This window comes from Lissotriton vulgaris, chromosome 2_1 (assembly GCF_964263255.1).
Source record: "Lissotriton vulgaris chromosome 2_1, aLisVul1.2, whole genome shotgun sequence".
In the NCBI taxonomy this organism is placed as follows: domain Eukaryota; kingdom Metazoa; phylum Chordata; class Amphibia; order Caudata; family Salamandridae; genus Lissotriton; species Lissotriton vulgaris.
This window is the reverse complement of record NC_141687.1, coordinates 621,512,651-621,528,207: the sequence shown is the minus strand read 5'-3', so window position 1 is coordinate 621,528,207 and position 15,557 is coordinate 621,512,651. Positions and strand designations below refer to the sequence as shown.

The 15,557-nt window shown below is 46.2% G+C and overlaps 1 protein-coding gene across 2 annotated transcripts in view; it reads left to right on the top strand.

Annotated features, from left to right (window-relative positions):
* The window catches only part of YARS1 (tyrosyl-tRNA synthetase 1), a 115,516-nt gene that overhangs the window by 14,243 nt on the left and 85,716 nt on the right, over nt 1-15,557 (top strand). Inside the window, exon 2 of one of the 2 annotated variants that reach the window (XM_086955718.1) lies at nt 5,284-5,379. The exons of the other annotated variant lie outside the window; for it this stretch is intronic. The gene's annotated coding sequence lies outside the window, so the exon portion shown is untranslated. The remainder of the gene's footprint in view (nt 1-5,283; nt 5,380-15,557) is intronic. 2 annotated transcript variants of the gene reach the window in all.

Below are 15,557 nucleotides of genomic sequence, written 5' to 3'. Positions count from 1 at the left end.
CCCAGGCATTGTATAGGGTTCTGTCCTCAGCTTGAGCGAATCTGAAACTGCGATCCAGGGGTCAGGGGTTATGTATGCTGCCTTGGGACCCTCTACAGTCAGGGGGGGCGGTCAAACACAGTCTCCCGAAACAGGGCAAGGAACTCAGGATTAACCACGTCCTCAGGAAGGGAGTCCACTACTCCTACCTTCACTACACAAGCCGGTTTGTATGTTGGACATATAGTAATTTCAGCTATTGGATAGGGCTTAATGTACCCATGGACACAACGGACATGCACTAGGGTATTTGGGACATACTGACTAGGGAGGATAAGGCGTTTCTGGACTACTGATTGTCTGCCGCCTGAATCTAAAAGGGCTTTCACCATATGATCATTTATCCTCATACTCACGTAGAATGAGGTTCCCGTCTCTGCGGAGTATAGAATGGTTTTGGGTAGATAGCCCACCTCCATTGGCTCTTCTGGTGGGTGTTTTCTAGGACACAAGCTGGCTATGTGGCCCCATTCGCCACACTCGAAGCATTGTGGCCCACGTGACATGGGTGATTCCATCCTGGGCGGTCTGGGTCTTAAGGGTTCCATTAACAGTTTTGTCTTTTTTTCTGGTTTGGCCGGTGGCTGGCTCTTGTGGTATTTAACGTGTTCCCAACCCGAACCGCGGGGTTGAGCTCTCGCATAATTGGCTGCTATCTCGATGGCTCGTTCCACTGTGAGACCTGAGTGTTGTCTCAGCCATCTCTGAGACCCATACGGAAGGGCTTCCATAAACTGCTCCAAATATATTTTGGCATGGATGTCTTCTTTGGTGCAGGCCTCTGGCTTCAACCACTTGTCTGCCATCATTTAAGCCTGAAGAAAGGTGTTTTCGATTCTCCCCAGGTGTCCCTTTTTCTTTTCTAAAGCGAACTCTATACGCCTCAGGGTCTAATCACAAGTGATCCAGTATCACGTTTTTGATCAGGGGGTATGGAGCGTTACCTACAGGGTTGGCCACCTGGTATGCAAATTGGGCTTCGCCGGTCAGCAATGGGGCAAAGAAGAAGGGCCATTTCTCCTCCGGCCATCCTAATGCCCTGGCTGCCGGTTCAAAGTTCATGAGGAAGGCATCAGGGTCTTCCCCATGTACGTATTTCTGTAGAGCTATCCCCGATGGGTTGGGGACATGTACCCTGCTCTCCACCGCAACTGTGCTTGAGGGTGTTGCCATGTTTTTCTGTAGGCTGTCCAGCTGGGCGGATATAGTGTTTGTAAATAAGTCCCGGTCAGCTTGCGCTGAAGTGAGCTAACGCTCCACCGCCCATTCTAATTTCTCCTGTCCCTTCACTAGATGTTGTATGAGGGCGTCCATCTCGGGTGTACAGACGGACTGAGATGTTGATCCCACTTCTGACACCAGTTGTACGGGATCGGTAACAGGAGAGGTGGAAGGGAGCGAGTCTGACACCTGAAGTAGAGATTTTAAAGAAGGCTTTATTTTTAGATAAGCTTTTCGTCTTCTACTGGTCACTCTTAATCGGGCAAACTCGTCCGGCTCCGTCCTTACGCCTTGGGGAATGTTGGTAGTTCCAGGGTGCTTCTACCACACAGTGGGTGAGAGCCCTCCAGACCGGAAGTTCAGCAGTGATCGTCGGGGCCGAGGTCCTCCACTCAGGTCGGGCGTGCAAAAGAAAGGAGAAGGAGTCACTCTGACGTTCCTCGTAGGACGTTTTAGGGCCGGGGAAGTGAGGGACACCAAGTGAGTAAGTGCATTTATAAACGGTCGATCCTGTGCCTTTAGTGCTCGTGAGGGTAAAGCGTTAAGGAGACTATACACTTTTTACACTAGCCGTTTACTCGTTTGAATGACCACTACGAGAAACCCAGCCCGCCACTTTGCCCCGTACCTTTGTGAGCCACGCTCCTCCCGCGGGAGCGTGGCGGGGCGAATCACCGGATCGTTGGCCTCCTGGCTTGTAGTCCACAGCTGGGCTCGTCAGGGATTCTTCCTCGCCGCACTCCGGTTCCGTTCTCGCTCTCCAGACTCTCACGCCTTCTCCTCGGGGAAACGCCGTCCGTAGTCTTCCGGGTCCCACCTCCTTTTGGCTCTGTGACGTCCCAGGGGGGCGGAGTCTCGTCTCCCTCGACGGCGGAGTTAAAGGGGCAGTGTTCCTTCTCGCCTTCGTCTCCCCACCTGTCCTCTTGAGTCCGCGCGAGTCCACTTTTCCGGTCAGGGGGAGTTCGGCTGTTTGTCGGGAATAGAAAGGGGCGAAAAGGGACCAGCTGACCACCAGTCTTTAACATAGAGTTCATCACTGTGGACATCACTGTGGTGTCCCGCCCCGTCACCATATATAATGTGTAGACTTGAGAAGTCGTTACATCTATAGCATTTGTACAGAACCATACAGATGTAATGTCTAATGTAAATGTAGTAACCTCTATTTCAATATATAGGGGAACTAATCAATGTTTATTATAAACATGATGGAATGCATGAGAAATATGTAAATGTTACTTGGATACAGATGGTACTCTACTAATCAAAATATATGAATATTCCTCTTTTTGCCTTTCCCAATATCATCCCTCTCTCATTTCCCCTTTTCTCTTTGCAGTGGTGGAAATCCGGGATCGGGGTTACTGGAATGTATGGAGACCGCCTGTGTCTTGCATTCTGCTGCGGGCTTCGCGATGTATAGATAGGTTATGTGGAGATATGTTATTAATAATTTCTTCACTTTGTACATCAACCGGCACTGATGGCATCACCCGCTAAGACTGGAATGATGTATCTAGAAAAGAAGGGTTCGAGTACTCGGGACCTCGTCTAAATAATGGGGACGAATATTTATATTATATTATTCTCCATTTGAATATTTACATGGAGTTTTTCTTTAGTTTACTTATTCTTAAGCTGAGAACACTTGTACAGTTCGGGAGTAGACATCATTATTGAGAGTGTGCATTTTCAGAAGAGGAGATGAGAAAGACTGATCGAGACGACTAGTGGATAACAAGCCACTCCAAGATGGCGACCGTTTTTGATACCGCTTGGGATGCGGTTACTTAAACCACATGGCGCTTGTGGTGCACGCCAGTTGCCGTTTTTGATGCCGGAGTGAGCGTACACGCTGACGGAGACAGGTAAATCCTGAATAATGGGGCTTTTTGAGCGTTCACAGCCATGAGTACCGATTTTCAAATAGGAAATTCATTTCGTTCTTTTATTTATATACCAGCAGACTGACGTGTACCCGTGTTCGTCTGATTAACACTTTTGAAGATGTTTATAATTGACTAGAAGACTTGGAATACGATATTGATACGTTTGACTACTGATGTGGAGGTGAGTGTGAATCGAGAGTTACATAGATATATAAATACTAAGTAAACGTATAGAGGGTACTCTTACTGTATGTTCTACTTATGTCTACTACAGGAGATATACGATGTCTGTATTGTGATCGAGGCATACTTGGAGCCTAAACTTTTTTGGATTATGACAGTAGATACATATTAAGATTTCCCTGAGCTAGTGGAGTGACTATGATTTACTCGATTTGGCCGTTTTGTGCACTGTGAGCCCGCTGTAGATGCAAGTGTAAGAATGGATTCCTATCATTTCAGGTCTCGATCCTGTTTTTCCTACTGAAGAATATATTCCTTTTTTCAAGAAGATTACTTATTTTGATAAATATGTTTGAAATATGTATATAAATTACTTATGTTGGGCTTTGGGTTCTGTTATGTTTACTGTAAACACCTTGGTTCGCACCATGTTATTCAGGTGCCTTCTCTTTTTAAACATAATCACTAGAGGACTATACCTTTTCACGTAGATGGTGATCTGATAATATGTAAACTTTTCCAAAGGCGTCCCTTAAATACTGTGTTTTCATACAGTTCCTTATATTTCTATTATATCTTCTTGGCTTGCAGCCCTGAAGAAGTCGGTATGGCATGATATGAATGACTGACGCAACATGTGTTGGCTGCTGCAACCCTTTATTGATTGGGAGAAGTGTATAATAAAATCGGATCTACACTGTGATCAACGACGACTTCTTGGTGTCTCAGTTGGAGTGACTCTTTGGTGAAGAATTGGCTTGGTAGTTTAGTCTGCCCTGTTCCCATGATGCACTGGGCCAGGGACAGACTGATTTGCATATAGCCAGGTTCTGAGCTGGGATGGGGCAGTGAGATAAATAACGGTGATGGATCAAGCCCTGATCTTTGGACTGGGTAAGAGTGGTCTGTTTAACTCAGACACTCTGTTCATCACCGCCCCCCTTTTTGTAAATCGTTTTTGGCCACTATAGGTGTGGCAGGGTATACTCAGACATGAGTCCCTTTCTCACTGCTCCATCACGATTCAAGCAAGCCGGGCCGAAGAAGGCTGAAATGCCAGAAACCGGTCCCCGGTAGCTTGTCTCCTTTCTGGTGAAGAATTGGCTTGGTAGTTTAGTCTGCCCTGTTCCCATGATGCACTGGGCCAGGGACAGACTGATTTGCATATAGCCAGGTTCTGAGCTGGGATGGGGCAGTGAGATAAATAACGGTGATGGATCAAGCCCTGATCTTTGGACTGGGTAAGAGTGGTCTGTTTAACTCAGACACTCTGTTCATCACCACCCCCCATTTTTGTAAATCGTTTTTGGCCACTATAGGTGTGGCAGGGTATACTCAGACATGAGTCCCTTTCTCACTGCTCCATCAGGATTCAAGCAAGCCGGGCCGAAGAAGGCTGAAATGCCAGAAACCGGTCCCCGGTAGCTTGTCTCCTTTCTGGTGAAGAATTGGCTTGATAGTTTAGTCTGCCCTGTTCCCATGATGCACTGGGCCAGGGACAGACTGATTTGCATATAGCCAGGTTCTGAGCTGGGATGGGGCAGTGAGATAAATAACGGTGATGGATCAAGCCCTGATCTTTGGACTGGGTAAGAGTGGTCTGTTTAACTCAGACACTCTGTTCATCACCACCCCCCTTTTTGTAAATCGTCTTTGTCTAAATGGACATGATTTAGATAGAATTTGCTTGATTTGGATTACCTGGACATTTACTTGTGACTTGGATTGATATTATATATTGACTGTGGACTTTGGAGTGCTCAGCAAAGAATTATTAAGAGTGTTGCACCTGGAACTTATGTTTTGGGTTTGTAGGGAAGAGAGGACCTTCCCTTTCTTGCTTTGAGTACCCTTTTTTATTGTATGTACCTTACTTTTTGCCATACCTATGCTGTGCGCCTGAAATCATACCTGGTTACCTCCATTTATATTGTGTATTGATTCTGTGCAGTGTTGGATAAGATAGTTTGCAGAGGGGAAGGTGGCCAGCGAGTTCGCAGAAGAGTCTTGCAGTAAGCCCCAGTGGAGATTGAAGTCACCCACGAAGGTCTGATTGTCACTTTATTTATTTTTATTTATTTTATTTTATTTAAGAAGTTTTATATAGCGCTGGCTGGACCCAGGAGTGTCAGAGCGCGTTACAAGGTGTTTCCATACAGGTACAGTGTGTATAAGCACAGACAATGGAATAATAAAAGAGCAAGTCCACATAGGATACAAGACATCTAGATAAGAGAGTAAAAACAAATTGCTAGACATTATGATTAATACAAAATAGCGGTCACAGTTTGGCAGGAAGCCTCACTTAAGTATACAAAAGAAAACATGCAAGAGAACTGAGGGTCATGAGGAGGGGAGGTAAGGTGATCAGATAGAAGGAAAGGGAGTTGGCCAGGCGGGAGGTCTCAAGTCATATGCGGAGCAGCTAGTCTGGGTGATGCAGAGGGGCGAGGCTACCAGGGAGTGATTAGAAACCCCAGTATTTATTAAGGAGAAGAAGTTTGAGTTCTTTTTTGAAGCTGGGGTAGGACTGGTTACAGCGGAGGTCTTTTGGGAGGGCATTCCAAATAAGTGGGGCATTGCCTGAAAAGGAGCGTGACTGAGGGGAATTCTTTTTCTGAAGGGGGGGATAAGTAGGAGAGTGTTGGAGCTTCTCAGCGATAGCGTGCAGCCTGCTTTGGTCAGTTTGTTGGAGAGGTATGTCGGTGTGTTTTGGTGGAGGATTTTGTGTGTAATGCAGGCTGTTTTATAAGTGGATCTGCCTTCAATGGGGAGCCATTTAAGGGATTTAAGGGCGGGAGAGATGTGTTCAAATCGTTTGCAGTCTGTGATAAGCCTAGCCGCGAGGTTGAGCACAGGTTTAAGAGGTGCCAGGTGGGTTTTGGGAATTTCGGTGAGGATGGCATTGCCGTAATCAATGCGCGATAGAGCAAGCGATTGGACTGCCAGTTTAAAGTCATCAATTGGGATGAAGGGCTTCATTTTCTTAAGTTTACGGAGGGTAAAGAGGTCTCCTTTGGCAGAGTTGTTGATGTGTACGTTGAGTTAGGCGGTTGTCAAGGGAGATGCCCAAGGATTTGACTGAGGTGGCTAGGGACAAGGAGCAGTTGAGGGCGATAAGGTCTGTGATCCACTTTTGGATAGGGAGCTGGTTGTTTTTTGGGGAGAAAAGAATAATTTCAGGTTTTTTTGGGTTAAGTTTGAGATGGTTCGAGTGGAACCAGGCTTGAATTTTGATGAGGGTGTTGTTGAGGTGGAGGATGTCAGCATGGGTTTTTATCTTATGGTAGAGTTGTGTATCGTCAGCGTAGAGGTGATAGTTAATTCCTGCTTGTTTGAGAATGAGGGTCAGAGGTTCCATGAAGAGGTTAAAGAGAGAGGAGATAGTATGGATCCTTGTGGAACTCCTAGAGAGATGGGGGAGGGGTTAGAAAGGCAATTGTGGATTTTAATTTGCTGAGCGCGGTGTTGCAGGTATTTGACAAACCAATTGTGAGTCATGCCATTAAGGCCGAACCGTTCTTTAAGGACTTTGAGAAGAACAGAGTGGTTAACGGTATCAAACGCTGCGGAGAGATCGAGGAGGATCAATAGGCTAGATTCGCCATTGTCGAGGGAGTTGTGGATGTCATCTATAATGTTAAGCATGGCGGTTTCGGTGCTGCCGCTTTTCCTGAAGCCTGATTGGAGGGGGTCAAGTAAGTTATAAAGTTCAATGTGTCTGTCAAGCTGAAGAAGGACACATTTTTCAAGGGCTTTCGAGAGGAGGGGCAAGTTGGAGATAGGGCGGAGGTTGTTGAGGTCATTAGGGTCAGCCGTAGGGTTTTTAAGAATGGGGGTGATTTGTCCCAGTTGAAGGGAGGTGGGGACACAGCCGGTGGCAAGGGAGGTGTTAATGATCAAGGTCCAGGCAGGTGTGATGATATGTTTGAGGTTTTGGACGAGTTTAGAAGGGAGAGGGTCTTTAGTGTGGGAGGAGGGTTTAAGTTTAGCAATGATGTCAAAGACATCTCTTTCAGTGACTGGCTGGAAATTATGCCAAGCTGCGTTATTTTTAGGGCGAGTGTTAGGGGGATTAGAATCTTGGAGGGTGGAGGGAAAGGAGGAGTGAGTGAGATCAGTATTATGGAGGGTCGTGGAGGGGGTAGGGGGGAGTGGGGGGAGGAAGCAGGTGCAGTTGGGGGGGATGTGTAGTATGGAGGTAGGGGTCAGAGTCGACAGGAAGGATTGCTCTATTTTCGCAATTTTTTCAGAGAAAAAGAGGGCTATTTCTTCGCATCTGGTCATCGAGGCCATAAGTACAGGTGGAGCGGCTGAGGTTTGATTGCGAACAATGTTGAACAGTTCTCTGGCTCTGTTTTTGGCTTGGTCAAGTTGTGTTCTGAAAAAGGATGCTTTTAGTTTAAAGATGTGTTTTTTGTAGGAGGATCTTGCAAGTCTGAGGCGAGATAGGTGCAAGGGGGAAGGGTGCAGTCTCCATGTTCTTTCCGTCTGTCTCAGTGAGCGTCTTTCATTGTTAAGCTCCGTATTAAACCATGATTTGGAAGGAAAGGTTCTTTGGTTTTTGAGCTTAAGCGGGGCCAGGAGGTCTAGGGTTTCGATAACTGCTTTGTTGTAGTGTTCTGTAAGCTCATTTGCGTTAAGTGAGGGCGGGATGGCGAGAAGTTGGGCATGGAGTTTGGATTCCAGTACATCCGGGGGGATATTATTCAAATTTCTGGTCAGTTTCGAGGGTTTAGTGGTTTTCGTGGGCAGGGGAGTGGCAGAGACCGCTATAGAGAACAGTATGAGATGGTGGTCGGACCAGTCGATGAGAACAATGTTGGATAGGAGGGCTAGATCTTTGCTAATAATTATGGCATCTAGGATAGCTCCTTTGGAATGGGTCGGGGAGTGACAGAGTTGCTTTAGGTCATTGATCTCGAGATGGTTGGAAAGGAGGGTGATAGAGGGATCGCTGGGCTCATTCCAGTGGAGGTTAAGGTCTCCCAGGAAAATGTTGAGGGAATTGGAAAGTGAGGATTGTGTAAGGATGTTGGATAACTCATCAACGAAGGGATGAGTATTGCCGGGAGGGCTATATATGTTGTGAAGGCGAATGGGTTGGGGGCCGTGATTTTTGAGTTCTGCTTCAAGGTATTCAAGGGTGGAGTGATTAGTATTATTGACAAGGGAATTTGTAGTTCTTCTTTGAATATGATGGCAACACCACCGCCAATTCGGGTGGGCCGGTCTTTCCTGAGAATAGAATAGCCCCGAGGGACTAGGAGGTCCAGGATGCTTGTCGAGTGGTCTGAGAGCCAGGTTTCAGTTAGGAACGCAATGTCGATGGATTCACTAAGGATAGTTTCTGATATTTCTGTGGCGTGTCGCGCAACGGACCGACAATTAACAAGCATGCAGTGAAGTGCGAGAATTGGTCGCTGATGAAGTCAGTGAGTTCCTCCATAAACGAAGGGCCACTACAAGGCAGGCGGTAAATGACATGGAATCTGAGGGGTGAACGATGGTGCAATTGAAGCTCAAGAGAAAGGCATTCAAAAGTGTGGAAGGAGCTGATATGAAAAGCCTTAAGTTGAAGGGAGTTTTCAAAGATGACTGCAACACCTCCTCCAACATTGTCAATTCTGTAATTCCTAAATATAGAATAGCCTGTAGGTAATATGAGATAAAACATAGAGTGAGAGGTATCGTTGAACCAGGTTCTCTCTGTGAGGAAGAGCATGTCAATATTGTGAAGGCTGATGTTATCGGAGATTTCAAGTTTGTGTTTTACTGCAGATCTGCAGTTGTGGAGCAGACACCGCTGCTCTGTCAAGACTGTTTTGGTGACGGGGGCACTTGGGCTCTGAAGGGTGATCGGGATATTGTACTTATAGGGGGGTGCTCGGGAGGGTTTAGGTGGATGCTTGGTTCTGACAGAGGAGATGGTCGGAATAGTAGGGTTACTAGGAGATGCAGGTTGAAGAAGGGTGGCGTTTAAGGGCTTGTGTGAGTTAAAGTTTGAAGACGACAGGTTGAGCTTGGCTATAGTGGGGTAAGGGGGCGAGGTGCATCTCGTGGGAAGGTGAGGGTTTTCCAAAGGAGTAGAGGTGTATGGAAAGGTGGAAATCTTGGAGCTTAAAAGTGAAATGGCAGCTACAAGCTGGGAGATGGAGGTGATAAGAGAGCCTAGCTTATTTTCCAGAGAGAGTAAGGCAGAGTACAGAAGGTTGGGTGGCTCGATGGAAACAGGAGGTGGTGGAATTGGTGGTGGAAGGACGATTGAGGTGGGGGGACAGAAAGAGGGTTGGGGTATAGGATTCATACGTGGGGAAAGGTGGAGGTTGATAGCGGGAGTTGGTGAATCAGAGGTGAAGGGAGAGTTGTCTTTGTTGGTGTTGCAAGAAGGAAAGGAATTAAGGACATATTTAGGGGGAGATGGGTGCGGATCAAGGCAGTAGGGTAGAACGTGAGGGGTGGACTGTGTGGAGTCATGGGAATGTAGGAGGTTTGGGAGGAAAAGAGGAGAGGTGGTTGAAGAGGTCCTGTCAGCTAGAAGAGGTGGCTGTGAGGGAACGGGCATCTGGCAGAGTGAGGGGGGTTGGGAGAAAGGGAAGTTGAAGAAAGGAAGTGGTTCTGCTGGGCCCGAGGGAGGGAAATGGAAAGGGTTGCCAATGGGAGGAAAGGGGGTAGCACAGGATTGCTGGAGGAGTGGGAGGAAGGAGAGAGATGCAATGGGTTTGTGGAGAAATTGGGGTGAATAATAAGGGGAGGAGGAGGTAGAGAATAGAGGGGCGGGAGGAATAAGGGGAGGGGAGGGAAAGTTAACTGGGGGAGAAGGTTGGAGGAGAGGTGGACTAAAAAGGGGGGTGGAAGGTAGGAATATGGGGGAGGAGAAGAGATTGGAGTACCAGGATGATGCAGATTGGATGAGGAGAGTATTAGCTAGAGGTAAGGCTGAAGTGATGAAGGGGGGGGGGGTGCATACTGTGAGGGGGGAGGAATAGGAGAGGGCGGCACAGGGAAGAGGGCAGACCTGTGCTTCTCGAGGGTGGAACCTATTGGAGTGTAGGGGGGTCAGGGGAGGAGAAAGGGAGTAATGGGTGGAGCTAGAAGAAGAGTCTGGGGATAATCTGGTCACAGAGGAGGGGAGTAGGGAGGTGAAGAGGTGGTCAAAGAGGGAGAGAAGTGTCTTTGCCTTGAATCATGACAGTACCGTTGTTATAGAGTGAGATGGTGAGGTAGCCGTTGAAACACGCAGAGGGGAAAATTTTTAGTTGTTTCCCATGAGGGATGGAGGAGGAGGAGGAGGAGGAGGAGGTGACGTTAAGGGGATTATATAAGATGGTTGACCAAGAGGGGGTGTCATGAGTGAAGAAAATGAAATCATTTTTGAGTCTCCCAAAACGACCATTGTAAAATTGATCAACAAAAAGGGAATCCGGGAAACGTTCAATAGTGTTATGCTTTCATCGTTTTACTGCAGCTTTAGTCTGGTCGGGAGCATAAATGATTTTGTAGCAATTACTTCTAGCCTCAACTCGAGTGGTGGCCATGTTGGAAAAATGAGGCGGAGGAGGGTGGGGGATATGAGAAGGGTGTTACTAGGACAGCGGTGGTGAGAAGTAAAAGGGCATAAAGGGGGCACATATTCCAGACGTTGGGTGAAGATATCAGAACTAATGTGCCGTACAGGAAGTGAGGTGGGTATTGTTGGGCCCTTCATCAAGGTATACATGATGCCACCTGGCACTAGATAATATTTACAAGGGAATTTTTTACATATTATAGGATCAACTGGACCACTTTCAGAACCATCACAAAGCAAATTAAGTCAAAGTAGAACAGATTATAAACGAACACCCAGTGACCACTAGTGAACACTGTACTTAACATCAGCCTGTTAACAGAACCACATTTGGCATCAACCGCATTGTACGCCCCTAATCTCAACAGACTACTATTGGACCATAATCTCCTGAGAATCTAGGAGTGCCTGTTTTAATCTGTTGGCACAAGACTCTTTAAAGAACTGAACGTGTTCCTATCCGAGTCGCTTGAGCGCTGGCTCTTTCTTGTTAACTGCGCAACGTACACTACGCCGGTGCGTGCAACGCATTGACTGACATAGGTTGTCGGCTGCAATTTGTTAGACAACTAAGTGGACTGACTATCGTGATCGCACGTGAAGGCGAAAAGTGTGTCCCTTTGTTGCGTCTGCAGTTTTTTTGTAACATGTTTATTTGCACAGTTGTAGTATGGGTGAACGGAAAACACCAAGACAAGGATGATATATTGCAGGAAGTCAAGTTCACTCTGAATCCGTTTTTCATATGTCTTGTATTCTTCTTCCAAATTTACCCATGGCATATGGCGAGACTCTGGCATGAAGGTCCAACCGCAGCTGACACTAAGTACATTCACATACTACATCCCCACCCCACATTTGTTTTAACTAAAAATAAGAAAAATACAATAACTCATCGCCTAAAAAAACTAATACAATACACAACAACTAAATCCTGCAAATGGAAAATAAATACCTAATGAAGTCATCAAAACTTTTTGGAATCTTTCTGGCTCGACGACTAGCCTCCTCTCTCGTGCCAGGGACCCCTGAACCAGACCCACTAGAGCTTGGCGCATTTAAACCGGTCCACTGCTTTCAGCCTTCTGTCTGCTGCAGTCCTACTCCCATCATCAGACTGCAACAACTAATGTGCAGGGCCGGCTTTAGTGCTGTTGGCGCCCTGTGTGACAATGTTTGTTAACGCCCCTCCCCCCATGACCACTATCGTCACGGATTCCCTCACTACCAACATTATGATAATGAAAGACTAGGGGAAAATCATAACGCTCTAATCTATACCATGCCGTTTTCTTTCAGCTCTTCGATGACAGTTAATAGCTCCCTGTTCTACATTAGGATTTTAACTTACAAACTGCAAGTAACAATAGGATCTTGCTGACAAAAGAAGAAACCTACAGACTTATTTACATTACATACTCTGTGATGTGCTTGGTACATGTTCTTTGCAGCAGGCATATCAACGCTCTGTTCTACCTTACAAAAATTTAAACTTTCATTTTCAATCTCTTTCAATCTCTCTCTCAAGAAAAAATATTAATCAAGGTGTTATCGTGACATGTTTATTGTTCCCTGAAAATTTCTGGAAGAAAATAATGCAGCAGCAGGTGCTTTTAAAACCATAATATATGTTACACTGTTACAGAGCCGGCCCTGCCTAAAACTTACATGTTTTAATTAACAAGCTGGAAGTGGATTACACAAAATTAAGCTAGCGTGGAATATCTTCTAGTAATCAAGGCGGTAAGAAGATATACTGATAGTGCTATTAGAGAGCAGTGCTCGTCCCTATGTGCCTAGATAAATTAAATAAAATCCCCGAACATGAAAACTTTTATTTTATTTTCTGGCTCGTAAGAAAAACAATATTTAACATGTTACTGCACATGTTTGCTCTGCACATTACCTTGGAGAGAGAGTGTAAATTGGATCTTTTTCACACTCATTTGCAGGCTATGTTGAGGAGGGGAAGGCTGAAGACTTCACTTAAATTTCTCAGTATTTTTTATCTGTATCAGACATTTTTATTGATTTTGAATATGAACTCCGAGCATAGCCAATAATGCTACCACCTCTATTATCATCCGGTAAAAAAGTGCTGTTCCACGCAAGAACAACATGATCAAGGGGACATCCAGATTGGGGTACAGTGGTCAGGAATCATGTCACTGTAGTTACAGCACGAATCAACTGATAGTATACGTTCACGGTTTCCTCATATAAGAGGTTTGTGTATGGCGGGGTAGGTGTAAGTCACACAAATTCAACACATCAATACTAGTCCCAGCAATGCCTAGCACCCCCATGGTGACTTACTGGCAGCTTTGGGGACAAATGTGTGCATAAAATATCCCAAGTTATAGTGCAAACTTTACAGCCTGCTTTGCGTCAAAGTAACTTGCCAAGCTCATCCTTCCATTGCTACCCTTTTGAAAAGTTTAGACCGTCATTTAGCTATGTTTGGTGACCGCACTCATTTCCAGTTCCTATCATTCATTCTTTTAGCCCATGCCAGGTCTATGAATTTACTATAAGATTGCCAGCACTACAGCCACAGATTTTATTTGTATACACTAGAAATTATGTTCCCATGCTTAAGTGATCTTTGTGGCCGGGTCTGAGATATTAATCTGAAAAAAATGAATATATGTTCCTTCAATAAATCAGTAGAAACATGAAGTTCAATTGTTGGTTTTTTTTTTAAGTATAATAGTGAATCTTGGCATGTACTGTTATTTCTATTTATTTCTTTATATATTGTCTTCTATCGCCCACACCACCCAAAAGTGGGTTTAGAGCATTTTGTTGCAGCTTAAACACAGGTGAAGGAAAAAGAAGCAGTCTACCAAGAGGAGACTGCACAGCATATAGGTATATGTTGAAACAAAGAGATCAATAGTAAGCTAGTTGTAAATAACCAGTGAGTAGAAGCAGTATACCCGAGTGCTGTACAAAGTTAACCAAAATACATAGACATACCGTAAGTTGAAAAATGTCAAATCACAAAGTCATATCTAGTGATAAAACTTAAAAAAGCAGTGGAGTTACTAAGCGCTTTATAATAAGGCAGGTGTTGAAGGCGGCATTTAAAGGGCACATTGGTTGTGTTTATGACAAGGGTGATGAAAATGCATCAAGTCAGCAAAGCATGGTAATACTCTCAACATAAGAATAGGTTGGGCATGGCATTATAAAGACCTTATTCACAATAAACAGAAATGAAAAACCTAGTAGTGTTGGAAAGTACAATGAACGGAGGAGAAATAATAATACAGATTTTAGGAAAAGCCAGACTGTGGAAAAACAGAAGAAAGTACTATAGCATGGCTTAATCTCTATTAGAAGGAATAGGCAGCATTTCTGTAACTTCAGTGTTTGCCAGCACCTTTGCTGGGTGATCTTTTTCTGAGTCAGGGTCTCTTTGTTTTCTTGTGTCTTTTCCTGTGTTGTTGTGTGTCCCTTCTCCAGGTGTCATTGTATTAGTATAACGTGTCTCTGTGTCGGTGTCTGTCTTTGAGTCTACTTGCACTCCTTTTTCTTTTTTGTAGTTTAGAAGAATTTTATTAGAGTTCAGGAAAATGGGGGGGCGCTAGAGGGTGCGCTGCGGAATGGCTGCACGTTCGTGCCGCTCCGTTGGTCGGGGTTACGATCCTGCTATAAACTATCAGTATTGGTGTACCCTGCTGACAAAGAACCATTGGAGGACGCATCGGAACCCGTTGGCTCCACAATATTGCCCTCTGATGTGGGGGGATAATGCCACTGCCGAGAAATTTGTTTCAAAAGTCAGGACCCCCCGGCTGCAGGCACGTACACAAGAATGCGACGACAGCGGTAACATTGGTGCATACATGATATGAAATGGCGGCGCTGATCTGAGGGAGGGAACGGCGCCATCGAGATCTCCACGATGGGGCTTTCTCCCAACAGATAACTCGCCCCTGCAGGAAACACTGAACCGCCGATGCTGAGGATGAAGGGTGGCATTCCAGGGCACCGTGCTGGTGAGACGGAACCCGCATAACGGTCCTGGAACCAGGGGGCGTGGCCACGAGCCGAGCATGGCGGACGTGCTTTAGAACAGCTCCGTCCACTGCCCGTAAAATAGGCTAAATATCCTGTCTTTCCCGTGTTCCCCGATCGCTCTGACAATCCCTGCGTGCTTCGGGAGGCTGGGAAACCTCCCGACACACATCTGCAGACCTCGAAAGCCGCCGACGGGCGGACACGGCGACTGGCGCCTGTGCGGCCTAGATCCCGGGCAGAAGCCGCGGCCTCAAGTGGTGGGGTAAGCCGGATTCGGCAAAGCCGGCTGATTGGAGGTATACGGAACGCAGCGCGGCACTTACTGGCAGTCGCGCGACCTGGAGGAGCCTGAGGCAGTGCTGTCGCTGGCAGAGCGCTGGCAGCCAGAGCGGACCGGAGGGAAACAATCACTTGGGCCGACAGAGACGATCTTCCGAAATCCTCCAGAGACTGCGCCGGGGCACAGTGTACGCATGTCTGACCAGCTGAACGCGGGATTGGAGACCTGCCTGCAGCGGGTTCTGCTCAAGAATCCTGTCCGAGAGCCTAGTGCTCGATAGACTGAGGACACGCATATCGTCGGACGGGCCAATTTGGCAGACGCCATATTGCTGCTGACATCTAACAAC